The sequence below is a fragment of the Apium graveolens genome, chromosome 5, assembly GCF_009905375.1.
Source record: "Apium graveolens cultivar Ventura chromosome 5, ASM990537v1, whole genome shotgun sequence".
NCBI lineage: Eukaryota > Viridiplantae > Streptophyta > Magnoliopsida > Apiales > Apiaceae > Apium > Apium graveolens.
This window is the reverse complement of record NC_133651.1, coordinates 162,028,554-162,037,203: the sequence shown is the minus strand read 5'-3', so window position 1 is coordinate 162,037,203 and position 8,650 is coordinate 162,028,554. Positions and strand designations below refer to the sequence as shown.

Sequence of the window (8,650 nt, the reverse complement as noted above, 5' to 3'; positions counted from 1 at the left end):
TCAAAAAATCGTATTAAATACGTGGAAAATAATTTTAACCCGAAATCTTCTTTGAAAAATTATTTGGATTGAATATCTTATGTGCTATGTGTTATATGTGACCTGATGGCTGTATAAAATGATTGTTTGTGCATTGTTTGACTGTTGTTGCTGTAACTTTTAATCCGTACGTCGGATTTGGGTGAAACGAAGGGTAGATAGAAGCTTGTATCGAATAGAATGAGTTGAGAAATAGTGTTGATGAGTATATGTGATGTGTAACAGAGGAAGCGAGATGTAGAAAAGGAAAGCAAGTGGTTAGTGAGTGGGAACCAATTGACAAGTGTTAGTGAAGTGAAAGCGAATTGATAAGGCAAGTGTCCCTGAACTTTCTTATGGTATACTTGTGAATACTTTTGAACTCTTTTCAATATGTTGCAATTATTCCCAGTAATTCCTATCCTATTTTGCAAGTACTTTGAAGAACTTAACCCTAAACCCTGATTCTTATTAATCTTGAGTTGTGACCCAGATTTCTTGTAAACCCTTGATTGTTGAATTCTTGGATACGAACCACACCTATCCGATACTACTCCAAAAATACATATCTACCACTTACTGATCCTTGATATAATAGAAGACCGTTCCTCGTAACCTTTGCACCCTTGGTCTTCTACACTTTGATTCTTTCCTTGAATTGGAAGTCAATCTTCTTGTTTACCTTGTTATACCTTTCTGGTGTTGTGAATCACCTTATGCTTCAAGATAAATGTTGTTTATGATTCAGTTTATTGAATTACATTGTTTATCATGTTATTATTATAGAATTGGATTGTTTTTAAATATGGACCAGATTCGAGGTCAGACCAGATTCGTGGTCATATCGGGCCAATGTGTGCCTTGGATCCAGTATATAGAGCAAAGCTGGGAGCCTTGCTCGGGATTAGTGCATGACTGATCAGCAGCCTAACCTTGGTTTTTAAAATAAAAGTGAATATCTAATTCTAATCATTGCTTATCAGGAAACTTGATTCCCTATATCATTTCAATTGATCATTATTAAATCTCAGTGTTGTCATTATGACTTGCTGAGATAGTTAGCTCACTCTTGCGAATCTGTTAAAGTTCTTTTCCAGTTGAAAAGGAATTTGGTGATGGCGAAGATCCCTAGTCGAGTGTGCCGGCTAGGTTTTCAAGTTGAGATGGAATAAGCTAGCGGAAGTTATGTGGCTTAGTGTGTGCTAGAAGTTTGTAATAAAGTTTGACTTCAAATGTAAGATTAATAAATTTGGGATTTGGTACGTTTGTAATAAATAAGGTTGTGGCTTGTGGACATACTTTAAACTGTTGCGATCCTTGATTATGGTAAGTAGGGTCATTGCTTATATTATTATATTCATAAACAGGTTTAAATATGGTGTGTATGTATTGTGGGCCCCAAACTTCTGACCCGGGTTTGGAGGTCGTCACAAATAGGACTTGACTATTCTAAGCTGACCAGTAAGAAGCATAGTGGTGCATCAGAGATACACATATTTGTCTCAGAAAAGGTACCTTATGTTATTTAGGATGCTGTGTCTCTGTTGTTCACTGAGTCCGTTTCAGAACCTTTGGATAAAGTAAGTTTCCTAATCAATGAGGAATTGATTGCTGAGGATGGAGAGAGAGAGAGAGAGAGCAAGTAGAGGAATCCCCTAAAACTCCCAAGGCTCCAGCTAGTAAAGCTAAACCCAAATCTGACCTAGGTAATAAGGTGGATAAGAAAGAACGTAACACACTTAAGAAACCAGACACATAGATGAACCTAAGACTGGTGAGAGTGTTAAGGTTAAGCATAAGAAGAGCATGCATGTTAAGGTAGGTGTAAACAAGAAATCTGATTTTGCATCCTCCTCATCTACATCTAGAAAGTTATGTAATAATTGCAATTCGTTTGCACACCTTACACATGCATACACAAAAGTTAAAGTAGAATCTGTTACAACTTCTAGTATGCCTTCCATTCCTAACATACCTAGTTTTCATGAGCTTTGTGGCGTAGTTGGTTGTATACCATATGCATTTGTTACCATGTCTGAATATTTTTAAGCCTTTCATGCAACTGATAGCACTTGCACTGACACTAAGACACGCATGAGTAATGAGCACACACAAGAAAAGACTGTAGTACCTCCTATCTCTGAGTCTGATAACTTTGTTGAGATTAGAGCTCAGAAGGAGTCAATCAAAGTAAAATGTAAGCCTATTTAGGTTTCCTTTGTTGATTCTGTTTCTACCCCTGAACCTTCAGGACCCAAGAAAACTTGGGTACCAAAGTCTTCTTAATCAATCTGTGTTTGTAAGGTAAGGTTCGAAAGGAAAAGATCATGTGGATTTTCGACAGTGGTTGCTCTAGGCACATGATAGGAGAAAAGTTCCTTCTCATATGTACCGTTGATAAAGATGGCCCTATAGTTACATTTGAAGATGACAACAAAGAATTTACTAAGGGGTATAAAAATTTAAAAATTGGGAATATCATCATTGAAAATATCTCTCTTGTAGAAAGATTGAAGCATAATCTTTTGAGCATCAGTCAGTTTTGTGACAAAGGATACAATGTTGACTTCAGACCATAAAGGTGTTTGATCACTCACAGGAAAGATGATAAGCTTGCTTTATGTTGAATGGCATTTATAACACTTTATTACGCTCTGTAAGTCTTTGAATTTGTGTTTTTTACTCAAGTTGTTGGTGCTTTTACGTGTTTTTGTAGTGTTTTTGCATTGCAGGCATTTTTCAGGTAATTAGGTAAATTAGCATGGTTGTAGTGCTAATTTGGTGTTTGGATGATGTGGAATAAAGGCTCACGAAAAGACCGGCTAAAATCACCAAGAAGAAGAAAAGAATTCAGAATTTTATTCAGGAGGACGGCGCGCCCGCGCTGGTCAAGCGCGCGGCCGTGCCTAAAGATCAGAAACTCAGCGCGCCCGCGCTGGTCAAACGCACGGCCACGCCAGGTGGGGGTAGCAGAATTTTGTTTCTACTAGGATTTTGAGAGTTTGAAGCCCTGGTCAATTCTACAACATATATATACATTAATAAAGACGTTTTGCATAAGGAGAGACGTACCAAAGCTAAGGAAAAGGAAAAAAGAAGACCGTATAGCACAATTCAACCAAGGCGAAGAAGATCTAGTTTATTCTTGTGATTCTTTGTTTAAGTTGTAACGTTGGATGTTAGTTTTCTTATTCTTGAACCTTTACTTGTATTTCGTACTTGGTTAATTTAAGTATAAAGACTACATTTATTATACCATGCTTTCATCGGAACCCACGTTGATGATGAGTCTAATTATGGGCTAATCATTATTGTGGGGTTCTAAAGAATTTATTTATGGATTTCTTTAGTTAATTTGTTTCGATGCCTTAGTGTGTGGTGATTGTATGATAACCTAGTATTGGTTGTGCTTATTCGTCTTATTAGAGCATCTCCAGGGTGCCAACTTTGCCACCTATTCAAAAATATTATTTTTAATGTTCTCTCTCTTCCATATCAATTTTGGCACTCTTTTTTCATAAAACACTCCAATAGTTAGCATCCCTAGATGCAAACTTCACAAACTTATCAAAATAAATATAAAATATAAATATAGTAGTAATATAATTATTTATCATTATTTGGACCACAAAGGGGACCATAAAAGGAATTGGCACCTTACTTTATGGGATGCCAACTTTTGGCACCCCAAATTGGCACCCCATGCCAACTCACTTGGCACCCCAATGGCATCCCAACACTCCAATGGAGAGCTAAGAAGAGTGCCAAGCCACGTTATGCCACATGGCGTTGGCACCCCTCTTGGCATCCACCATTGGAGTTGTTCTTAGCATCGTGAACTTATAAGATAGTGTGTTAATTCTTAATAAAGCGAAAGTGAATTTAAGGATTTAGAACTTGCCATGCTAGCATAGGTTCATGTGTTAATGCTATGCATGATTCGTAGGTAATTTTAACCATCTTACTTGCCCTATGTAATCACGATAGATAACTTGTACATTAAACTGTTATGTTGTCAAATTTTATAGGCATATAGGGTCTCAATATAATTGGTGTCTATTCAACTTTTATCTCTTTTGTGGATGTCTAGTAGTATGGTACTCGTACAATAAAAGTTGGCGTTTATCAGTTTCGTGTTATCTGATTAGTTTCATCACCATTACATGCTAAGGTTAAGAACGAAAAGGCTATTGAATGAAGTACTTAATGATGTTAGAATTCCATGTTTATGTCATATATTATTCAACTCTCTTTACTCTCTTTAGTTAATGTTCTTTAGTATAACTATATTTAGTTTATCGTAATATAATCAAAACCCAATTTTTTATTCATCTTAGCATTGAATAATAGCCATATCATTGTTGCATAAGTGCATAAATCACTAGGTTAACCTAAATCAGTCTCTGTGGGATCGAACTAGAAATAATTCTATATTACTTGCGAACGCGTATACTTGCATGAATTTTAGCATGTGTTTAGCGACTAACAAGTTTTTGGCACCGCGGCCGGGGACTGCAGTGTTAACTTTTAGTTTATGTGTTCGTCATCAGTGATCGTTAAAGTTCATTGACTCGGACATTGTTACTTACCTACTTTTTTCTTTGTCATGTTTCAGGTACTCTAGCGAGCGTGTATGCATACGCGTTCACGGGCTCATAAAAGAACTCTGAATCAAGTCGAGGAAGAAGCTGTAGTGATTCGAAGGGAATTTTTTGAGGATGAAGAGAAAGTAGCAGAAGAAGAGAATGTCGAGGAACCAGCTCTAGTAGTGATGGGAGATCAAGCAGAAAATCCTAAGGCTCTGATGGACTATTCTTAGCCTAAGATCGATGATATTCAGTCGAGCATCATTAGACCAGCCATTTCGGCTAACACTTTTGAGATCAAGTTGAGCACGATTTATATGATACGGAACTCAGTTCAGTTTGGGGGTTCTCCTACAGAAGACCCCAACATGCACATCAGGGATTTCATCGAGATCTGTGACACTTTCAAGTTCAATGGGGTGACTGAAGATGCTATCAAGCTGTGACTCTTCCCATTCTCTCTGAGAGATAAAGCAAAGTGCTGGTTACATTCTCTTCCACCAGGGTCTATCACTACATGGGAGGATCTTGCTCAAAAGTTTGTCACTAAATTCTTCCCTATGGCGAAGACTGCTGCAATCAGGAATGCTCTTACTCAGTTTGCTCAGCAAACTGGAGAATATATGTGCGAGGATTAGGATCAATATAAGGAGATTCTAAGGAAGTGCCCACACCATGGCATTCCTGATTGGATGATTATAAACTGTTTCTATAATGGTTTGGGCGCTCAGTCTAGAACTATGCTCGATGCAGCATCAGGAGGAGCCCTGTGGGCTAAGAGCTACAGTGAAGCTTAGTAATTGATCAAACTGATGGCTGGTAATAAATACCAGAATCCTTCTCAAAGGCTAACTCAGGGCAATATAGCAGGAATTCTGAAGTTGGATGCAGCACCTGCTATAGCTGCCCAACTTAAAGCGTTGACGATGAAAGTGGACTATTTGGAGAATTATGGAGTTAATCAAATCTCTAGTATTTGTGAGCTTTGTGCGAGAGCACATGAAACAGAGTAGTGTGCTATTTCTAGTGAATCAGCTCAATTTGTGAGCAACTTTCAGAGATCACAGCAACAAGCTTCAACCATTTATCATCCAAATAACCGCAATCATCCTAACTTCAGCTAGAGTAATAATCAGAATGCGGTGCAACAATCTTATCATCCATACACAGCAAAGCCGTATAACCCTCCTGGTATTTTGCAACCGTAATATGCCCCTACACAACAACTTCAACTTCACTAGCTACCGCAAGCTAATGAAAAATCTGAATTGGAGGAGTTGAGGCTCATGTGTAAGAGCCAAGATGTGTCTATCAAGACCTTGGAGAATCAGATTGGGCAAATTGCTAATGCGTTATTGAATCGTCAACCTGGCACGCTCCCAAGCGATACTGAAGTTCCAGGAAAGAAGGAAGCTAAGGAGCATGTTAAGGCAAATACATTGAGGTCTGGTAAGGTGGCGAATCCTGAAAAAGCAAAGACTCTAGAATCTGAAGTTGAGGCTGAAAAAGAAGAAGTGCAGAAGGAAGCATAAGTGGAACCAAGGAAGACTACTGTTGAGCACACTCCTCCTGAGGGTAATACAGGGGAAAACAGATCTATTCTCCACCTCATTTTCCTAAGAGGCTATAGAAGAAAAAGCTGGATAAACAGTTTGAGAAGTTTCTGGAGGTATTCAAGAAACTTCACATCAACATACCTTTCGCTGAAGCTCTTGAACAAATTCTTAGTTATGCGAAGTTCATGAAAGGTAGTCTCTCTAGGAAGGTGAAGCTTGATGGCTTAGAGACCGTTGCTCTCACGGAGGAATGTAGTGTTGTGCTACAACAGAAGTTACCTCTGAAGCTCAAAGATCCTAGAAGCTTCACTATTCCATGCACCATTGGAAAGGTGTCATTTGACAAGTGTCTATGTGACTTGGAAGCTAGCATCAATCTGATGCCTTTGTCAATCTTCAAGAAGTTGGACTTTCCTGATCCAAAGCCTACTTATATGACTTTGGAGTTGGTCGACCGTTCTATTACACAATAACGAGGTATTGTGGAGGATGTCTTGGTCAAGGTGGATAAACTCATCTTCCCTGCTGGTTTTGTAATTCTTAATTTCGAGGAGGATAAGAAGATTCCCATAATCTTGGGAAGACCTTTCTTGGCTACTGGTCGAACCTTGATAGATGTGCAGAAGGATGAGCTCACCATGCGAGTGATGGATCAGAATGTAACTTTTAATATGTTCCAGGCCATAAAAATCCCTACGGAAAATAAGGAGTGCTTAAAAGTGGAGTTGGTTGATTCTATGGTTACATCAGAACTTGATCAATTGCTAAGATCTGATGCTTTAGAGAAGGCCTTGTTGGGGAATTCCGATAGTGAAGATGATGAAGGGGATAAATGGTTACAATTTCTGAATGCTTCTCTCGGAAGAGGAAGACTGATATGCCTTTTAAATATTTGGGAATGGAGGAGTTGAACAAAGATCCCAAGCACCTCAAGCCATCTATTGAGGAAGCTCCTACTCTTGAGCTTATGCCTTTACCTGAACATTTAAGGTATGCATTTTTAGGTGATACATCTACTTTTCCTGTGATTATTGCATCTGACCTTTCAGGTAGCGATGAGAGGAAGCTTTTGAGAATTCTTAGAGAACTTAAATCGGCAATTGGCTGGACTATAGCAGATATCAAGGGAATCAGCCCTTTGTATTGTATGCACAAAATTCTTCTAGAGGAAGGAAGCAACCCTACTGTTGAGCAACAGAGAAGGCTAAATCCGATAATGAAGGAGGTTGGGAAGAAGGAAATTCTTAAGTGGCTGGATGCAGGGAACATCTATCCAATTTCTAACAGTTTATGGGTGAGCCCAGTTTAGTGTGTACCTAAGAAAAGAGGTATCACAGTCATTGCAAATGAGAAGAATGAGCTCATTCCTACTCGAACAGTCACAGGGTGGAGAGTTTGCATGGATTACAGGAAGCTGAATAAGGCCATAAGAAATTATCACTTTCCTCTGCCATTTATTGATCAGATGCTTGACAGATTGGCTGGGCATGAGTATTACTGTCTTCTAGATGGTTATTTTGGTTATAATCAAATCTGCATTGCTCCAGAAGATCAAGAGAAGACTACTTTACTTGTCCTTTTGGAACTTTCGCCTTTCGGAGAGTTTTTTTGGACTATATGGAGCACCGACCACAATTTAGAGATACATGATGGCTATATTTTCTGATATGATTGGTCAGAATGTGGAGGTGTTCATGGATGATTTCTCTATGTTTGGTGATTCATTTGCTGAGTGCTTGCAGAATCTAGGCGACATTCTCAAGAGGTATGTTGAGACTAATCTGGTTCTCAATTGGGTGAAATATCATTTGATGGTGCGACAAGGCATTATTCTTGGGAACAAGGTCTCTAGTAAGGGTATTGAGGTGGACAAAGCCAAAGTGGGGGTCATCGAAATTCTTCCCCCACCAATTTCTGTTAAGGGGGTTGACAGTTTTCTTGGTCATGCGGGCTTCTACAGGCGTTTCATCAAGGACTTCTCAAAAATTTCTAAACCTTTGTGCAAGCTTCTGGGGAAGAATGTCCCGTTTAAGTTTGATGACGAGTGTGTGGCTGCTTTTGAGTTCTTAAAGAAGAATTTAATCACGGCACCTGTCATATCTGTACCTAATTGGAGTGAACCTTTTCAGATGATGTGCAATGTGAGTGATTATGCAGTTGGAGCAGTTCATGGGCAGAAAAAGAACAACATATTTCATGTGGTCTACTATGCTAGTAAGACTATAAATAGTGCTCAACTGAATTAATACTACTACGGAGAAAGAACTGTTGGCTATTGTCTATGGTTTTGAGAAATTTCGATCTTATCTGCTTGGGACGAAGGTGACAGTTTTCACTGATCACACTGCAATTCGATATCTCGTCTCAAAGAAAGACTCGAAGCCTAGATTGATTAGATGAGTTCTTGTAATAACCCCCAAAATTTTCAACTTTTTGTAACCCTTATGAATAGTATTTTAGCTGAATGAGAAAACTTTTCATGCCACACTA

At 38.7% G+C, this 8,650-nt stretch overlaps 1 non-coding gene across 1 annotated transcript; it reads right to left on the bottom strand.

Annotated features, from left to right (window-relative positions):
- Positions 1-5,179: 5,179 nt before the first annotated feature.
- Positions 5,180-5,286, bottom strand: LOC141662216 (small nucleolar RNA R71). Its single transcript, XR_012550340.1, has one exon. It is a non-coding gene; the product is annotated as a small nucleolar RNA R71 (small nucleolar RNA).
- Between the last annotated feature and the right edge of the window lie 3,364 nt (positions 5,287-8,650).